Source organism: Pinus tabuliformis, chromosome 5_1 (genome assembly GCF_031772625.1).
Source record: "Pinus tabuliformis cultivar Carrire ecotype Pingquan chromosome 5_1, CPIR1, whole genome shotgun sequence".
NCBI classification, from domain to species: domain Eukaryota; kingdom Viridiplantae; phylum Streptophyta; class Pinopsida; order Pinales; family Pinaceae; genus Pinus; species Pinus tabuliformis.
Window position 1 is genome coordinate 678,938,696 of NC_142305.1, and position 21,513 is coordinate 678,960,208.

The following is a 21,513-nucleotide window of genomic DNA, read 5'->3' on the forward strand; positions in this document are numbered from 1 at the left end:
TTGATGACCCAGTTTTCCGTCGATTTTGGCGAGGGCCAAAGGCCCGTGAATTGACCCACCAGGGCTCGATCTGCCAAGGACAAAGCAACCTGAATCGGGCCCTCAGGAGGAAGGTTTACCTCCGGAACATCGTCGAGCCTTTTGGCGAATTTAGAGACTTCAGGCTTCTTCTTTTTCGGCAGCGAAGCAAGGAGAGAGGAGAAGGCTGCTTCAACATCGGGGGATGGAGCTTGCGAGGGACCGATGGGCGAGCCTTGGGCCTCCATGGCAAAGCACAAATCAGCAAAATCGATCTGCACCAAGCAAGAACAGGAAGCGAGGCATCTCAAGCTTAGGGAGAAGGAAGGGGTCCGATCAGACCCTGCAGGACGAGGGCCGATCCAAGCAGCACTAACAGGTGCAGGGGGCACAGCGAGGTCTTGGCGCGGAGCAGGAGGGAAGCCTAGCAGATCCAAGCAACCCTGCAGTCAGGAGGACCAGGATCGAGGGCTGAGACAGCCGAGAGGGCAGTGCCCAGACTCAGTGTGTGCAGATCGCAGCAAGGGCAATAGCGCTCAGCGAAAAAAAAATGTGATTATGCTAATTAATCTCATATTTTTTTCTTTTTCTTTTTTACACATTGATAAATTTGGAAGATTTTATTGTGAGTGTTCCATACAATTTCAAACCAAGACCCAAAATTTAAAAAATCAATTGTGTATTATAGTTATTTTAACTTTTTCCCATGTATAAACTTTTTTAATATATAACTTTACTATTGAAGAATAATTTTTAATTAAACTTTTATTAGTGAAAGGTTATTTTATAAACTTTAAACAACACTGTGGGCCACATTTACTCAAGTATGGAGTTTTGTATGGGCCAGTTCACTGGTTTCATGCAAAGAGAGTTTTGTAGGTTCCTTCTGCTCAGGATCCTATAAAACTAAAGACTTCATGGATACAGGGAAGTGCTCCGTCTATCAGTAAGTGCGGAATGGAGTACTGGTTTCCTGATCAGCGACATGAAAACACGGTGGTTCAAAAGATACAACAGCCCTTTCAAAACAAACAGGTTCATGGATCCCAAAAAATCGCACGGAACACAAAAGGTAATATTACCCTAAACATATTTCCCATGTCACTTGTTAGTTAAGGGTGGACGCGTTGTTAGAAATCTGCTATTAGAAACAGCAAATGGCTGTTTCTAATCTTAAACTGCAAATGCTGTTTCTACTTTTAACTGCAAATGCTGTTTCTACTTTTAACGTTATGCAGTTTCTAATCTTAATGTGACCCGATAGATCATTCTATAATTAAAGCATTAGATCTGTGATTAATCTTAAGCATGAATTGGTATATGATGGACGTACCAGATTAGAGTTAAATGATATATAAAGGATTGGGTCCTCTCTCTCCCTAACAAGAGTCGCATTCTTCTCCATCAAGAAGCGCATAAAGAAACAGGGCTAGAAAGAGAAACCGAATTCTGAGAAGAAGAGTAACCGTCAGGAGTCAGAAGAAAGAAGATGGCAGCCATTACATCTTCCGCTGTTAATCAAGGTATGTCATCTTAAACAATAGATCATATTAAGTTCTGTTTGTGAAATATTCGGTATTGATGATCTTTGGGCTGTTAATTGGAATTTTTACACGCGTGCCTCCTATGTTGTAACAGAGGACACGAGAATCACAACCTAGTTTGAGGTGTGCAATTGGATTAGCCGTGTGCATGTAGGTGGAATCTGAACACGTACACTGCATAAAAGTTCCCGGTGGTAATCTAACTGTAACTGGCGCAAAAATATTGGCAGCAATTCCTTAATTTTGATCTCCTATCTTTGTTCAGGACCATTTTTTTCCCTGTTATGCATTTATTGATGTGTGAAATTGTGACACCACGTCTTCTTAGAACGCATATGAAGTCTTCCCTATTTCATAGTCTGCTAAAGGCATGAATATATAGAAATCTATGATTATATTTTATTTTGTTTCTACTCAGCTTTCCTTCTACGATCTTCGTTGGTAGCCCTACATTCCTCTGCGGCAGAATTCTACTCTCTCTAAGTGGAATATCTAGTGATCCTGCAAGATATATTCATGTCCTAGCTGGAAGGTTGGAAAGTAAATTGAGCCTTTCAACTTGGAAAATTTCGTTATAAACCTTGCTTTGAACTGTTTGACAAAAATCACGAATCTGAGTTCAAATCAATGAATTTTTTAGTTTTGTTTTGCAGAGGAGAGCTTGTTGAAATATGACCCTGAAGTTTAATGCAACTAATATTTTCAGTTGGAAACCTAGAACGGTCTTTTTCAATATAAACCATAAATGTTTCTTTTGAAAAGAAACTCGTCACCTGCAACCAAATTTTTGACGAAATGCGAGTAACAATTTTTTCCTGTAACCAGAAGTCACCCTCTTTTGAAAAGCATAAAGGTCATAATATTTTGCAAGGAACATGTCTCTCTCATGCCAAATTGGAAACATATAGGGAAACTCACTAAGGTTAAGCATCCGTCCACCAAATTTCTCGTCCCTTAATAGTTCAATTCAGATTATAGGATGCGTCCCTTAATAGTTCAATTCAGATTATAGGATGTTGGATTTCACAATTATACTGAGAGGGGGGTTGAATTAGTATAATGACAATTTTTACTTGTTTAATGCCATTCAAATATCATAAAACATTAATCTCATAAACTGAACAAGTAACATGAGATATATGTGGAAGTCCTTACTAAATAAAACCACAAAACTACTTTATATCAAAGATCTTGCAAGCACCAACCTACTATTACATCAATTTGTAGGCACCAATATATAGGAGACACCAATCTCCTCTGTTGCTTTGTAGGCACCAACCTATAGGAGACACCAATCCCCTCTGGTTCTTTGTAGGCATCGAACTACAAGAGAAACCAATCTTTACTGCTGCAAATATTCTTAGGCACCAACCTACTTGCTTGCTTCTTCATAATGTGTATTAGTTGCTTTTGCTTTCACCAAGTATGCTTGCTGCTTTTGTCGTCACTAGCTCAGTTAGTTGCTTCTGCCTTCACCAAGTCTACCTGCTGCTTCTTCCTTCACCAAGTCTACTTCTCCTAGAACTTGTTGCTTTTGGTTGCTTCCCAAGTACAAATTTGCATAACATGCCATGTATCCAATTTCGCAAATCTGGTTCTGAAATTTCTACCATAGGTACCTAGAGGTCTCTTCTTTGTTTCTGTTAAATTTTGTAGCTATCGTTAGTTGTCATATTACTATATTTTTATCATTGATGTACTTGTAACATTAAATATTTATGTAAAAGATGTTCTTCATGTTCAAAAGGAAATTATATTCCTAATGTGTTTGTCAAAAGAAAAATATAAGGCATGTTCTTCATGATCTTTTCAAAAGAAAATTTGAATTTTGAATTTTTTTTTTGGCTCCCCAAGAAGTCCAAGTCGGTCCTCCAGTAGTCAATCTGGCCCCAAACTAAGAGGCACCCATTCGGCTAGCAAAAGACTATATATATGAGGCATTCGACCTCCCTCCAAGTGCAATTTAAATCTCTTGTTTAAGCTCTGTTTGAGGCAAACAAAGAGCCTAATCTGAGGCTAAATAAGAAGTCAAGAAGGAGATGGATCTGAGGCTAATAAGAAGTTTTCTAAAGCTCAAATTGATGTTGAAGAGAAGGTTGTACCTCTGGTAAATAAGGGCAAGTTACATGACCAAACCTTAGAAGTATAATCAAGTTGTAGGACCGAAATCTTGGGAACAGATGGATGAGTTGCAAGACAGAACCTCAGACTGCACGACTGAATTTCCTATGGTATCTACTGTAGTTAGTCTGAATTTCTAAGGAAGAGAGAAGATGGATTTCATACCTCTGTTGCAGACCTTGACTGAGTTGACAAGGAGCAGATTGTGGATTGCTTTGACTTGGATTCTTGGTGGACAATTTTGCTGGTTAGTTTGTCTATTGTCTTGACTTTAATGTCTCTCTTGTTAAATTGGTTCTCTAAGGAAAGGATTGCTGGGTTTTTACTCCAAGTGGGTTTTCCTAGGGTAAACTTTGTGTGGACTTTGTGCTATGCAGCCCTAATTTCAGAGAATTAGCAAATTTTAACGAAATCGATGCCCAAAATCCAGAAAATGATATTTTAAAATAGAATTTATCAATTTAATACATAGATACATACATAGCTTCCACGTTTGAAGTCGATCCCGAGACATCATAGCTCCAAATTTATTCCCGTTACCAAAGTGACCAAAACCTCCTACCAAACTGGGCACATTCTCGGTACCCAGCTCCAAAATACTTCAAAATTGAAGCACTCTGGTTCCCGTGCCCAAAAGCTTCAAGAACAATCAAGGCCTCATTCCCTGTCTCTGTCTGTGGTTCTCTGTTGTAAATTCGTCCTCTATTTCTCCGAAAACAAACTCCCCGAATCATTTCCTAAATTCCCCTTCCTCTCCTAAATAACAGAGGTTCCTTCACCTCTACACATTCGTTCACTGACTTATAAAAAATATTAATTTCTGTCAACGGTGGGCTCCTTTCCCCACATATGATTTAATTAAATTTAGTCGGTTCACCAACTATTTTAATAACTTTAGTAGTTTGAATTGATTTTAAAGTTTCATAAAATTATACTCTTTTTAATTTAGTTAATGTCATTTTTTTTTAATTCAACTTACAACTTATGGATTTATATAGTTAATTCATTTCATTTCATATATAATATATAATATATAACTTATTTTACAATTAATCCAAATCCCTTCAATAATGTACTAGTTATATTATGATGGTGGTATAACAAGTACTCCACAAGTATATTCATTAGATTCTGGTACGTTGGTATTTACTTACCACTTCGATAATTAATTAGTACGTATACTAGTGCAGTGCATGCGATGCATGCATATGTAGCTATCATATGCATGCCTCGTATGCATGTTAATATTCACATTCTGTTTGTAATTGTAGGTTGGGTCATTACATATGCATTGTGATTGTTAATGTTCCTTCTATTGTTATGGTTGAATTTCTGAAGTGTATTTGCTTGATGAAGAAGTTGTAAATGCTAAAAGAGTATATAATATTAGAAGTAATTATTAGTATTCAGAAATTAGTGCTAGTCTATATTGCACTTGAATTTTCAACATGGTATTAGAGGTTATGGTGGAAGAGTAGCCTAGAAGATATAAGGTCAAAATGAAGCTGGGTTAAGCCTTTGTTAAGGCCGCAGTTAGGAAGATGTTGACGCCTAATCTTTGGGATTAGGTAAATCCATGTAAATATTGTAAATAACAAAATAAAGAGAATTGGAAGACGAAGAGGCATTGGGAGATGAAACCCAATAGTCTCCCTCTCCATGTATATATTCATGTTCCATCTTAATCCCAAACACAATTCAGTTCGTGGAGTTACCTCCTGGCTTGACATGGTATGAGAGCCAACCCCTATTTTTAGTTTTCTACTCCTTGTAATTCCTCTCTCCCTTGATAGAAAATTTGTCTTTGATTACATGTGTTGGGCACTGAATGCTCTATCTCCTCACTGTTTGCTATTTTATGTGTTGAGGATTGTTGATAGTCATAAAAGCAACGTTACAAGGTAGCTGTCGATATAGTGGTGGAGGCTTGTGGCAAGGAGATAGAAACGCTTCTGGGCTCTTAATATTCACTGAGATCGATGGAGCTAAATTTGAACGATGAACTCGTATTGGTCGCTCTTAGAATCGTGGTGAACTCTGACTACATTGAATTGAACACTGGACATAGATGGTATGTTTTTAAATTCGTTGAAGTTTGAAATGTGTTGGTTGTTTTGTTTCAATGACTGAGTTCAAGCTCGGGCGATACACCACATTGCGGTGAAGCCGATACATTGACTCTAATGCTTGGTTCCTACGTTGGTTGAAGGGAAAACAATTGTCATTGGATTGAATTGACGCTGGAACATAGAGTGCAACACAGGTCATTGTTGCATTGTTTATAAATGTCATGAATTATGAATCGATCATTGCTACTTTTACATTGAACTTGAACCCGAGTTGAATCATTGTTTAAAGATTTGAAGGTCGAAGGAATACAAAACGATGTGTAGTCTCCATGCATAACTCCTGGTATGTTGCGTTGAAATTTTAAAGGGTTGCATTTGGTATTGGTAAAATTGACTGTGTGTTAGCCATTTTTGAAGACCGTGGATGCATATATATAATCATTGAGGTTTTTAAATGAGTGCATATATATAATTCATATATTTCATATGAATTATGTGAGTCGATTTGAATGCCTATTTGGATGTACGTTGAGATTTTTACATGGAGTGGTAAATAATGGAATTCAAGAAAAAAGGAGGTTGTGGTATATATATGTAATGTGATGCATTTATGGTTGAGCTCTTCTTTTTAATGAATATATGATATGGAGTGGTTGTATGGTAGGGAAGGAATTCCTCCTCCTGTAGATTTCTCCTTGCTGCGACATAGCTGGAGATGATTGCGGCCTAGTTTAGGGTGCCTAGTAGGCTACTCGGCCTCCCTAAACAGGCCCTACTTCCCACTTGCTTTACACCAAAAGATTGCGGCCTATAACAGAGAATTAGTCTCTAATTTTTCATGCCCATAATAGCCCAAAAACTAGCGTTCCACGGGGACGCGTCCCCCAGGGTCAGGTGCGCGCACCCCTCGCACCCCACGCACCCGGGACGGGGACGTCTGGGGAAACGTTTCCCCACGTCCCCCTTTTGGGGAGACGTGGGGAGACGCAGGGGGGGACGTTTCCCCAGTGTGGGGGATGCGACTCCCCAAAAGGGGGACGCTTGGGCGTCCCCCCTCAAAATGGGCTATGCGTCCCCCCTTAAATTTGCTTGTAAACAATGATTTATGACAGGGAAAACGTAGTATTTGACCATATTTCCCTACTAATGCTATGCTATTCATGGTAATGTTAATAAAAGTGACATTCTCCTTTATCTTTCATTTTCATCATTTTACTTAAATTTTTAACATTACCATGAAATGACTCAGGATGTTTGAGAGTGGTTCTGACCTCATTGGATTTCATATGGAGAAAGTAGAATTTTAGATCTCACTCAAAATCCAGCAGACTTAACAGTTTTTTAGGAATTCAGGATTCGATGGAGTGCAATGTTTCCATTGCATTTTGTCATGTACAATGGTATGGAATTGGTATTTAATCAAGAGAACCAAGCCCTCTGTGTACTTTAGAGTGACTTTTAGACTCATCACTCCATTGTTTTTGAGTTTTAATTATACCAATTTACTATTCCAGTCTTTAGATCAATTTTTCAGGAATTCAGGATTCGATGGAGTGTAATGTTTCCATTGCATTTTGTCATGTACAAGGGTATGGAATTAGTATTTCATCAAGAGCACCAAGCCCTCTGTGTACTTTAGAGTGACTTTTAGACTCATCACTCCATTGTTGTTGAGTTTTAGGTATATCAATTTACTATTCTAGTCTTTAGATTTCAGTATCCATTATAGTCTATTTTGCTTAGTACTAATTAGATTCTAGAATGATAAATGATGGATTTTAATTTTAAATCAATTTAGAATCTAGAATGATGAATGATGAATTTAATTTTTAAATCAATGTAGATTCGAGAATGGTGAATAATGAATACTGAATATGGATCAAAGTATTTCATTATTGAATCTCATGGTTTATGGATGAATCATGTATGTATTAGTAAGGATGATGAGTATGGATCAATGTATTTCATTATTTAATTCAGTTATGTATGTATCATTCTATTTATGCTTTCATTATTGAATATGAATTCGAAATATATATATATATATATATATATATATATAAAAAGGAAAAAAAATTATATACCCCGACGTCCCCCCGTCCCCCCTAAATTTCCCTAAAATTTGAGGGTACTCCCACACGTCCCCCTTGTGCGTCTCCCCGTCCCAGAGAGTTGGTGGAACATTGCCAAAAACACCTTGGCCTTGCTACTTTGCTCACGTCCAGACCTGCCTTGACTCCGCTGCCTTGATCTGTCCAAACGTTGCCCTAATTCAAACTCAAAACAGACCTTCGCTCCTCCAACTAGGGCTGCGACTCTTCTGAAGTACTCGAGCTCCTTTGCTAGGCTTCACGTGAGAGAGAGAGACCTTGATTGGGTGAGGAATGATGCTCCTCCTCATTCCTTTTTATACTTTTCCTTAGGGTGTTATCTAACCCATCAAGAAGGTTCCCTATGCTAAGGCCGACTAGAACTTGAGACAAATTCACCCACATAACATATTCAAAAATTCATATATCAACTTCTAGACCTTTGATTAGGATGATTCTCACTGCCCCTTGCTCGTTTAAGGCTCCTCTATCATCTTAAATCATCACATGTCAAAATATCCTCATGGTTTTGGCCCCACACCGATGGGTACAAAGCCCCAAGCTTGAGTTCCAAGCCCACAAAGCACTTTTGTGGCATTCCAACCTTCAAACCTCGAACCCTAGGGCTTGGAGTACCTCCCAAGCTACAAATCTCAACACTCTGTCTTAGTGAGGGAGGTAAATCCAACACTCGGAAGTCTCCATCATCATCACCGACGACACTAGCCCATCTGGCGTCCATCTTTGCAGTAAACCCTATAGCATGGACCCTGCAATTTTGGTAGTGCCTCTGCCTCATCTCATCTGAACCTGATGACCTCAAACTTCTGTAAGGCTGCCCCCTCTGAAGCTAGACCCCCTTTGAGTCTACACGATCTCCACTGGCTCAACATGTCATTGATCTCGTGTCCTACATGGTTAGTCTGAGATGCAATTGAACATGTGCAATCATCACTGCAACCCAACCCTGCAAGCACTCATCCTCTTGGATCAAACACAACTCATGCGCATCCCTCCAATCTCAGATATGCAACATCACGATCCGATGAAGAAACTATCCTACCAATCTGCAGTCTATCACATGAAGCACTCTCTATCATACCAATCTCGTCCATGCCAAAGTAATCCTCAAGCTGTCCCAACGATCCATGGCAAGTCACAAGAAGTCCATGATCAACAACCTGCCCTACAACAAATTGTTTTACAACAGACTCTCCACCAATCCACTAGAACTCCCGACCAATCTCATTGCCAAACCACTTAAGACCACATCTCCATGTCTTTAGCTGAACCCTCTGCACCATGATCAAGACAATCCCAGCGCCCTCTTAGCTACTTTGTTGTGCACACTTTGATTTAATGGCCCTTCAAAGTAGCTCTGAAACCATGTTGTTTTTCCACAATACTGAAGTCTAGGATAGAATCTTAAATCACTGACGCTACCAAATCCAAGTATCACAACAAACTACTTTGCATAATGAAACAATATACAATAGTAAATCAACACGTGCACAAAATATGCACAACTTTTAACAACTTTATACAACAACACAACTTCGTTATATTAATCATATTGATAATACAACAGTCTAGGGCTCTCGTACTAGGGTTAATGGCCCTCATACATCCACTGATACAAGTACATACAACAACTAGGACTTGATGTCAGTCCTTTGACGACCAATCTACCCTGAACAAAGTATACTGATTGTCTAGCTAATGTAGAGCTCCTCACAACTGCCTTGATTGTACCCTGTACACATCTGCCTGGTCCTTCAACTTCCAATCTGCCTCTATCAATGAGCCAACTCCATTAGGTCACTGAACTCGGCTCCACGTGCTCTCTCGTTGACTGTTAGCCTTTCAACGCATCAACACATCGAGACTGTAGGGCTCTAAACAATTTAATCAAATATTTACGCTAAACATAATATGCAACCTGCTATGGAGTTTAACCAGAATTCATAACATTAGAATTCATTAATTTGTTGTTGAGTACCTACTTGGTTTGCTGTGGTTGAAGATGCTTCAAAATTACTCCTGCTCTCGCTCCCACTACCAAAATACCAAAACCTCCCAGCCAAATTGGGTACAACCTAGGTACTCAGTCCAAAATGCTTCTCAATTGATGCAATTTGTTCCCTCGTGCCCAAAAACTTCAAGAACAAACAAGGCTCAGTCCTTACTATCTGTAATCTTCTATTACAAATTTTCCTCCTCTCAACACTGTGCTCCCAAGCAGCAACAATATCCCCTTTCCTTCCTACTCCCTTCTCTTTTTATTTCTTAGAACCACTGCTCATTCATCCTTCATTGCCTCGCTGTGTGCCCCCTGTCTATTACGTGGCTCCTCATAGTAAATTAAAGAGGTAGTCACGCTTTATTTTGACACTCATCACTTTATAAGGTTTTAGGTGATACCAAACTATATTATGCAGTGTTTTTTTCATTAAGATTTATTTGCTATTTTATTATATTATACCTCTTTTAATGTTTAACATTTAGTTAAGAGTTACTTCTTTTATAACAATATAAGTTTATAACTCCCTTTTAAACTTTAATAATTTAATTTAGAACTTTTGGATAATGTTCTATGGTTACCTATTATGATGACGACACATACTAAAATACATATTCCAATATATTTTTGCGAGTTAGATATTTATTTAATATCTTCAACAATTACGTCTTTTATCCTATGCTTTGGATTTCTTCGTAATTTAATATGACTATTAGTGCAGTGTAGGCAACGCATGCATATGTAGCTATCATATGCATGCTAATAATTCACATTTCGTTTGCACTGGTAGATGGGTCATTACAGAGACTCTTCGCAAGTTGTTCACAACTCCATTTGTGAACAACTCTCAACTGCCCACTGCTGCTCCTCAGCTCTTTTGGGACTTTCTTCCCACTAGTGCCTTCTTGTGCTGCCCGATGAAGACACACTTAGGGCTGGAGGGCTTCCCACTATCACTATCGAATGTCCTTCTCCAACAATGAACTTAGGGCATGGAGGACTGCCCAACTTCTGCTGTAGATGTCCTTCTCCACAAGGCAAGTCTAGGGCTACAAACTGCTCTTGGCTGATCAAACCTTTGAGCTCTTCTTCTGCCACTTCTAACAATCCCTTAGTCCTTCAAGAGACTTGTTCCTTAGGGCTTGAAGCAAGCCTCTACAATCCTCCACAAGTTGTTCTTTAGGCTGCTCCAACTCTGCCACTTCTAGTAGGCCTAAAGTCCTTCTAGGTCACTGCACTTAGGGCTCAGATTTGGACACTTTCACGCTGCCCTCCATCAATCCACAAGTGTCCAAACAAATCCACCAAATTGTCCAACCCTAGGACACCATCCTCCTCATGAGATGATGTGTCTATGCTGCAAAGTCTGCAATCTGGTTAGGGCTAATATTAGTCCACATCAGCCCTAGATCCTTGCCTCTAGACCTTCTTTACAACTGCCATTTCGGCCCCTCCAAACAGCCACTACAAACTTCGGCCCCTTTCTGCAATGATGCCAGGGATTTGCGTCCCACAATCCCGAGACAAAACCACACCAGACCAGAATTGTCCCACAAGACTTGGGCCCAATCCTGCTCCTGTCCTTGAAACCATCCTGCACTAGCCCACCTTATTCTTCAGATCTGAACCTGCAATACCAACCTCTGTTTAGGGCATCTGTACCTGCATAAAATCTCAGAATTCCTCCTCCTATAGACCTCTCCTTGCTGTGGCCTAGCTGGAGATGATTGCGGCCTGGTTTAGGGAGCTTAGTAGGCTACTTGGCCTCCCTAAACAGGCCCCACTTCCCACGTGCTTCACACCAGAATACTGCGGCCTATAACCGAGAATTAGTCACTGATTTTTCATGCACAGAATAGCCCAAAAACAACGCGACCTTGCTCCTTTCCTCACGTCCAGACCTGCCTTGACTTCGCTGCCTTGATCTGTCCAAACATTGCCCTAATCCAGACTCAAAACAGACCTTTGCTCCTCCAACTAGGGCTGTGGCTCTTCTGAAGTACTCAGGTTCCTTTACTAGGCTTCACGTGAGAGAGAGAGACCTTGATTGGGTGAGGAATGAGGCTCCTCCTCATTCCTTTTTATACTTTTCCTTACGGTGTTGTCTAACCCATCAAGAAGGTTCCTTATTCTAAGGCTGACTAGAACTTGAGATAAATTCACCCACATAACATATTAAAAAATTCATATTTCAACTTCTAGACCTCTGAGTTAGATGATTCTCACTGCCCCTTGCTCGTCTAAGGGTCCTCTATGATCTCAAATCATCACATGTCAAAATCTCCTCGTGGTTTTCATTATTCTAAGGCTGACTAGAACTTGAGATAAATTCACCCACATAACATATTAAAAAATTCATATTTCAACTTCTAGACCTCTGATTTGGATGATTCTCACTGCCCCTTGCTTGTCTAAGGGTCCTCTATCATCTCAAATCATCACATGTCAAAATCTCCTCATGGTTTTGGCCCCACACTGATGGGTACAAAACTCCAAGCTTCGGTTCCAAGCCCACAAAGCACTTTTGTGGTGCTCCAACCTCCAAACCCCAAACCCTAGGGCTTGGAGTACCTCCCAAGCTACAAATATCAACATGGAAGTGCTAGCCCACCTTGAAATTCCATGCTAACCAGATGTCCGTCTTCCAAAGCGAGTGCTTCCTTCGAGAGAGTATCTATTTGTTTATTGTACACCTTGTTAATACATTATACTGAAAGGGAATCATAGGATTCCTGTTCAACCCAGATCTTACGCTGCCATGATTTTAAACAAAGAATTTCCAACTTTTCTTTCCCTTGAAACTAGTCCACAATGTCCTTTGAATCCCCTACAACTGAAGCTTCCATATTCACTTTTCACTGGCAATTTGTAGAAGAGCCTGGAGTGCCAAGAGCTCAGCCCTTGTATTTGTTCTTATCTTATCTTATCTAATTGGAGTTGGCCTTCTGAGATAACAAGATTTCTGAGATTCACATATAATTATGCAACTGGCATCAACTAGAAAACATTATGAAATTAGCAAATGCTTTTCTAACTTAACCTCCTCACAATGATCATCAGATGACATGTCATCTCATGACATTGGTAACATAGTTTTAAAACTCGGATTGATTTTACTTACTGGTCAAAGCAGTCAAGTTGATAGGTCACTGAGTCAACTTGGTCCTCGACTTGATTTGGGGAGTTGGTTTGGTACTGAACCAGCCCAAACCGGTCAAGTCTGTTCTGGACTGTCTGAGTCACCTCCGGAATCCATGCAAGCCTCATTTCCTTGGAAGTGTATCTCTCTTAGATGCCATATCCTTTACTAAAACAGATCTCGAAATCAGCATCCTTCCTCTGCTCTCATGCTGCCATAATCTTGGGAAGCACACCTTACTGTTGCTGGTTTTATCTTCATAAAAAATGTACCCTCCATTGCATTTCCATGCTGGTTCAAGCACTCAAATCAATCACAAGGGGATGTCATCATGCAGATCTGACCACACAAACAACAGTTGCCAGAAGCTTTAAAAGGATAGCATACAGCCTTCTTATAACAGCGAACCACAGGTATATATCTTCTTTAGGAAACCTGCCCACAAGCTCTTGATGAAATTCCTTTTCAGGGAAGGTAGAAGGCTGCAAATATGATCTGAAAGTCTGATTTTTCCATTGTCGCTGTGCGTAGATTTAGGGGTTAATATTACCCTGATAAAAAACCCTTGGTGTTACATAGTGGAGGGATGTATAAAAACTGAAAGGAGAAACCATAGTCCACTATAAGCTCTGAAAGTCTGATTTTTTCACTGTCTGTCTGTGCTGATTTAGGGTCTAAACCTGCCTTGATGAAAAAGCCTCAGTGTTTATTCAGTGGAGGGATCCACAGGGAGCCTCATTGATTATGTATTTTGCTATGTTGCACGGGGACCTGTCCCCCACAAAAATACTCACGTACCCTGCGTCTCTACGTTCCGGGGACTTTTAGACCCTTAGGAAACGCCCCCAAACTGTTGGGGACTCCATTGGGGACTTGGGGACTTGCTAGCTGTCCCCAAGGTTTTCCGGACAGATTTCAGGGATGTTCCGGACAAATTTCAGGAATTTTTTGGCAGATTTCAAGGGTTTTCTGGGCAGATTTCAAAGATGTTTTGGGAAGGTTTTATGGATAATCCAAGCACAGAGCTTTAGTTTTGACAATCATGGACATTGATGATTGAACAATATGATCATTTTTCCCATTCGTTTTTTTTGGAATGTATTGAATCTGGATTTTTTGTACAAGTTGCAGCTCAAAACATGAGTTTTGTATGATGGGTTTCATTTTGGATTTCTATTGATTTAGATATTGGATTTTCAATGGTAGCACCCTCCATGTCAAGAAAACAGAAAATACAACGTTTTAAAAGGATGATCTTTGTGGTTATTTTTCTTGTTCTTTCTTAGGATCAACTCAGCTTTTACATATTGTATGTGGGTTTCGAGGACTCATTCAAGTTCAGTGCTTCCATCATCCCAACCGCAAGCGTTGTGAAAGCAATCAGATAGCTGTGAATTGGATTGAGTACTAAATGTTTAAATAAATTCTTATTCAATCCCCTTCTTAATCTAAAATATGAATTTAATATCATTAGAAAACCAAATTATTTTATTTGTGGTTTTCAACACATCTATAAAAGTTTGCAAAACCTATTAAAAAGAAATTGCCCTTTGTGTTTAACATAGTCACCATTAACAAGAAGTATGAGGAAAAAAAACTAGTATAAAGATAGTTCTGCTTGATAGATTGTTCACGGACCTTATTGCAAATTTAAAGTAGTTACGCTTAAGTTTCCTAAAGCTAATGCTCATGTCTAGTGGCCAATAATGGAATGTCACTCACCCCTTTTCAAATTATTTGAGATTTTAATTGGTGTGTAAGGGTTGTGCATAATACTAGCTTGAAACAGCTACAAATGCTAATATTGAATTCTGCATATATATATATATATATATAGATATATTGCGTCCCCAACCCCCTGTCCCCTGAAAATTTGGGGTTACGCTCTAGCCGTTTTGGGGACTCGTTCCCCCGTCCCCAAAACCAATGCAACATAGGTATTTGTTGCTGATATCTATTGCACTCGGTGCCATTTTGGATATGTTCACCTTACTTGGTATATAGATGAGCAAACTTTGCATATTTTGTCTCTAATGATTTGGAATCTTAATTTTTTTTCATTAGAATGTAATTTATTTATTTATTTTTTTTATGTATTTTTGAAAACCGTCATTAAAATCAAATAGGTCTGAGTTGAAATCCAAGTTGACAGGTTGCTGAGTGGAAGCTCGAGTCCGAATTTTAAAACTATGATTGATAAACTAGGATTTGCACTTCTATTATATGATTAAAATCCTATATAGATAATTCCCTTAGGCTCCCCCCCGTAAATACAAGTTTCTAAGGTGGGAACATCTAAGAGCATTGAATCTGTTAACCTGAAGGGCCATAATAAAGACATGTTGCTGTGTTGTTTTCTTCTTTGACAAATAACTATACTCGTCCAATGCTCAACATTGTCAGTTTTCAAGAATCAATGAGGCTAATTCCATAACTTCATCCGACACTAATAATCTTGATCGGACATCTGGTTTCTATCAATGTAATTCATTAAAGCAATTGATATAACAGTATCCCTGTACTAATTTTCTTGCCATGTACTCAAATGCAGTGCATGTTGATAAGTAAATTTTGCAATAAATGCTTTACAATGCATTGTTGCTTCCACAATCAAACAAAATAACCATTACATTATTCTATCCCTTAGACTTAAGCTATCATTTTTAGATCCTTTCCTAAAAGGTTGTCTTCTTGCAATATCTATGTTTTCATCCAAGTAAATATCTTGAAATCTTTGCATTTATGCCTGTATTGTAACTTGTTCCTATCTATAATCTTCATTTTCTTCCAGTAAACCACTCGCATAATCATTATCTGTGTCTTCTAAATGCAAGCAATCCATTTGGATACCCCAATTTCATCGTTTTTGAATTTTTAAAGGTGGCCACCAGTCTCAGTTCTTGAGAATTTGTGAGCACCATCAATTACTTGAGAAATGATAGAGTCCTATCCACCAACACTTTCAGTTGTACTTTCAGAGCATCCTTTGTGCATCAACTTTTCACACATTGTTAACCTCTGAAACAGTATGAACTATTTAATATTATATGAAAATTAATCCGTTTGACTTTTAGAGTTTCCTTTGTGCAACAACTTTTCATACATTGTCAACCCATGCAAACAGTATGAACTATTTTGATATTATATGAAAATTAATCCATTTCATTTTTAGAGGTGTCTTTGGTTTGGAAAGAACCATGCTATGGAACAACTAATGACTCACGAGTCATAGTTACTGCAAATACCCTCTGCATCACAATGTACAACATTGTACTGGCAGGGGAAACTCACCCTTTGGATAAGATTATGGGCTTCTTAAGGAAATTATAAAGTAATAAGCCATGTATGCTGCATCACACTGACATGTAAGCTAGATTATTCTAGAACTATGAGGTGAGACTTAACGATAATACTGAGAAGTTTAGATGTTGCTGCACACATGGTAAATGATAATAGATATCATCGAATAAATAATATACTGCTAATATATATTAATGATTGAAGTACAATAACTAATATACTATTAATATAGAATGTATAGTGGATGTCCACTATATTATATAATATAATGTAATATAGTGTACAATATAATTGTTGGAAATACTGAGAGGGGGTGAATCAGTGTTTCCTTAATTTTTCACAATTGGTTAGTTTATTTCCTCAAACTTTTAGAGCATAAACCAAAACAACATCACATCAATGATAGTACACAAAATATGTCGTCCAACAAGCTTTTGGTTATGTATGAGTTACATACAAATGTATCAGATAAATTTGGAAGGAAGTACAAGACTCCCCAAGGGTTTTACTAGCAAGCTGTAAGGAAGCAAATGCTCTCTGAATGGGTTTGGGCTTTCATACCGGGGATAATGGCCCAATTGCAATCACTGCTTCCCTGCCCCTCACTGCTGCTGCTGCTGCTACCACTATACACAGTCACTGTTACTCCTGCTGCTGCTACCACTATACACACTCACTGTTACTGTTGCTGTTGCTATCACTGCTGCTGCTACACTCGCTGCTACCATCCACTACTGCTGTTGCTACACTCACTGCTACCATCCACCACTGCTGCTGCTACCATTTCACTGCTGTCTCTTTTGCTGCTGATGGCACTGCTGCCACTGTTGCTATTGCCCACTCACTGCTGCCATGCTATTGCTGTTTCACTTGCTACCACTTTCATCAATCACACTCTGTCTTGAACAGTAACACATATACTTCTGTCAAACCTTAGCTTTACATGTAGTAAATCATGGCAATTTCTGCAAAAATGTGACAAACCCTGTTACAATCAGCTGTTATCAACACAAGCTGTACATGATCATACAAGGGGCAATCTCTGCAATAAATTCACTGTCAAGGCCTGCCTCATCAACCAATCTCAAATATCAGTCCGTCACAAGTGTGCTTTAGCTGCTTTGGTTATTCCACATGTATGTTTGAGACTATTAAGCTTCCAAGTTATTGTCATACAAAGTTCCAAAATCACTGTTTACAAGGTCACTTCAACTGCCCTTCATCAAGATCTCCAACAAAGGTTATTGTCAAACAAGGTTAATGACAAAACGTTTAATATCTTTGTCATCTATTCTCAGTCTTCCATATCATCTGCATAATAACACAGTCAATCCGTGATTTCAATATCAACCTTTCTTTGCCCTTCAGTTAACTGCAGCATAAACTCTGTTCAAAATACCCACAACACCTTCTATTTGTGAAAAGTACAAGACAGTCAAAGGGTTATTATACCATGATTTTGTCCTCAACAACCAAATTTCTTTCACAACAATTAGGGCTTTTTAATATTCAAAAAGGGTCATTGTCTCGTACTGAAATCATTATCATATCTAGGTCAGCACACATCATGGCCTTGCATCATAGATCACTCTTCACTGTTATAGGAAATACTACCATACATCAAGATTATAGATATATCCAAGTTGATGGCACTGTACTGTCCAAGTTCAGAGCCAAACAACTTCCTGTGGCAAGAGCTTACTGCTGCAAAAAGGTCAGGATGATGCAATCCTCACTGTATGAGAACTGCTCTTTATCCTTACTTTTGTTAACTATTTTGTGCTGAAGAAAAGATGCCAATGTAGATTCTATCTTCATGATCATTCAGGACATAGTTTGTGTAAACAATATTCATGAATTTCCTTTCTCTGAACTTGGTTCATTTGTCATTAGACAAGTAACTGTCTTAAGAATATATCATATCTTTAAGCAGCTCAAAATGTTAGAGGATCATTACTAGCCAAGGATTGAAACTATTTTTACTTCATACCTTCAAAATAAACTTCAGGAGTGACACATGCTTTAGAACGAGCACTGGTTAGGGCTCAAAAACTCCAATAGACAGAATAATAAGGTATGTCAAGATGTAACATTAATGACCCATCTTCAGTCCTCAATGATTTGCTACATAAGAGAATTAGACGAGGCCCAGCTGGTGAGTAATCAACATTGCTTCAGATGCTAGTCAAGACAGTAGGGAATATAGATAACAGGACCGCAAGGATTATCAGTGTTACTACCACCTAACAGGACCGCATAGTTTTGGATCTTGAAGTGAGGCATGTCATTGTACTTTAAAGCATTTTAATGCTATTTTTCAAGGCAGAGCGAGACCTCATAAATTAGAACTTAATACAAGCCAAGATTCAATTATGATGGTTCAGAATAGGCGGAAAGTTCAGCCTTGAAATGCTACAAAGATCCACCCAGAGTTGCTAAGTATTTCAGTGAGGCTTAAGCATAATGATCACAGGGATTCAATGTATCTTTTCATCCTTGATGTGTTGTAGAGACAAGTAACTTGAACCTTTTGTACAAAGAAGAACCTTATGCTCTGAGTTCTACCAAAATCCTTTAGCAAAAATGAAACAAGGATGAAACCCAGAACCCTTGCCAGAAGACTTTAGATCTCACCCTATGCTAGGTAATTCCGAGATCAATACTAATCATAGTTCCTAACCTTTCCGCTTCTTCTGCAGCAATAACAGATCTGAAAAGATAACTTGTAATTAAAAACTTCGCACAGTCATAGATTAGGTTGCTCCAAAATTTTGTGATGTTGAGGCTGCAGAGGTCAAGAGACTGTGCAATTTCTTAAGGTGTTTAACAAACTGTCCTAGAGTCATCAACGATCAATTATGATTGCCATGATGAAGTCAACAAAATTTTCCTTGGATTGCAATACAAACTGCCTCAGGCTCGACCACATGCAATTGAGAACTTCAGAGTGTGATGCCTTCCAAAATAGAGCTTTCACAGGCGATCCGGATTTAAATAGGAACACAATAAATTACAGAGATAACCATAAACACAGAGATGCAGCGGAAATAATACTTCATTTCATTAATGTAAAATACTGAAATATGCTTACAACAGAAATGGAAATACACCAGCTAGGGCGATGGTAGCTTATCTTTGAGAAGAGATGTGGCGGCTACATGCCTTTGAACTGAACTACAATGAGGCTCAAGGGCCTTTTTATTATTGAACAATAAGAGAAAACCCTAAGCAACCAAAACCCTAACCCGAGGAGATGTAACACCAAGAGTTTATGGGCCCCGTTGGGGTGAGTTGGATAGCCAACTTCTTGGGGTCGTGACTTGGTCATATTATCTCCGTTTGACGCGCATGATAACCCGTTGGAAAGATCTCTCTGAGGACTATGACGGAAAAGACGATTTTAGGAAAAAAATCGCTGGCGGTAGATATAAAAAAAAACGTCGTTTAGGGCCTCAAAGTAAACTGTGCTACAATTAAGGAAACTGAAAAATTGAAAGAAGCAATGGTGGGGGTCCAAGTGGAATTGGCGGGTGGCCACCAATATCCACCTGGATCATTCCTCCCCCCTTAGGAAGTAGTGGTTCCCATTGCGTTGAGTTCCTCCATGAGATGAGGAAACTTCTGCTGAACTTGGTCCCTGGTGAGCCACTTACCCTGGTGAAGGAGTTGGCTTGCTTTGACAACTCGATACAGTTGGATATTCTGCTGGCGAGCGTGCTTGATCTGTGTGTCCATGATCCGATCAGTTGCAGCTTGATCCATGCAATCTGGATTTAACTCTGTGGGTGTGAGCTGTTCTGCAATGTCAGATGTGTCTAGTAATGGTAGAAAGTATGGTTGAAGGTGGTCCACATTGAACACTGGGTGCAGGCCAAGGAATGGGGTAATGCTGAGCTCAAATGCATTGTCTTCCACAGCCTTGGTAATGGTGTAAGGACCATATCGGAGTGGTTTGAGTTTCCGATGGGCTCCGATAAGGCGTTCCTTTTGCAAATGCAACCAGACTTTGTCGCCCACCTGAAACTTGTGTGGCACTCGATGTCGATCATGTTGCTGCTTGTACTTGGCATTTCATTTCTCCAGAATGTCATGGACCTGCTGGTGAATATGTTGGATGTGCTCAATGAAGCTGTTTGCCTTATTTGTTTCGGATTGGACATGAGTCGAATCTGCGTGAGTAGCTGCAAATGGCATGGCCACATCAATGGGACAATGGCTGGAATCCCAAGCCCACCTGAAAAGGGTTGTGGCCAGTCGAGCTGTGGAGAGCTTGGTTGTAGCTGTTCTGAACATAGGGTAGGCTCTCGTCCCATGTGCATGGATGCTTTGAGTTGTACATGTGCAGAATGTGTACGATCATACTGTTGACAACCTTTGTCTGGCCATCAGTTTGAGGATGGAAGGCTGTGGACTTAGTGAGTTTGGTGTCCAGCATCGACTAGAGACTAGACCAAAATGTACTGAGGAACCTACTATCCCGATCTGAGATGATAGACTGTGGGATCCCAAAGTGTACCCACACTCGTTCAAAGAAGAGTTTAGCAGTGGCTTCGGCTGTGATATTCTTCTCGCAGGTCGCCATAATGGCCATCTTCGAGAACCTGTTGATGACCACAAAAACACAGTCGTTTCCATGCTTAGTGGAAGGAAGGCTTGACATGTAATCCATGGAGATGGATTCCCAAGGTCGACTAGGGGTAGGCAGTGGGGTATAGAGGCCTTGCTTCTTGATGGTCGGTTTGGCAATGGTGCAAGTGGTGCATGATCTGATGTACTTCCCGACATCCTGTCGAAGATTCGGTTAATAGAAATACTTCTGCAGTACTGCCACTGTTTTCTCGACCTCGAAATGCCCAACAACCCGACTGTAGTGTGCTTCCCAAATCATCTTGGCACACTCGCTTGAAGGAACACAAAGGTGACCCAGGTGGCATAACAGGGCATCCTGGAGGTGAAAATCTGAAACATGTTGACCCTCCAAGAGTGTCTGGTATGTGTTGCTGAATTCTGGGTCGCTTTTGTAGAGAAGTGGCTAATCAGAAGTCTCATGCCCACAAGAGTTGAGCACGGTGGTTAACCCCATGATCGGTGGTCGACTGAGGCAATCTGCAACATTATTGGTGCTGCCCTTCTTATGTTTGATATTCAAATGGAACTGTTGCAGGTATGTGGATCACTTCTGATGGTGATCATTCTGCAATTTCCCTTGGGT

At 39.6% G+C, this 21,513-nt stretch overlaps 1 long non-coding RNA gene across 1 annotated transcript in view; it reads left to right on the plus strand.

Annotated features, from left to right (window-relative positions):
• Nucleotides 1-838: 838 nt before the first annotated feature.
• Nucleotides 839-21,513, plus strand: part of LOC149166761 (uncharacterized) — a 118,108-nt gene continuing 97,433 nt past the window's right edge. The window contains exon 1 of the long non-coding RNA XR_016260894.1: nt 839-1,090. This is a non-coding gene — a long non-coding RNA (uncharacterized LOC149166761). The remainder of the gene's footprint in view (nt 1,091-21,513) is intronic.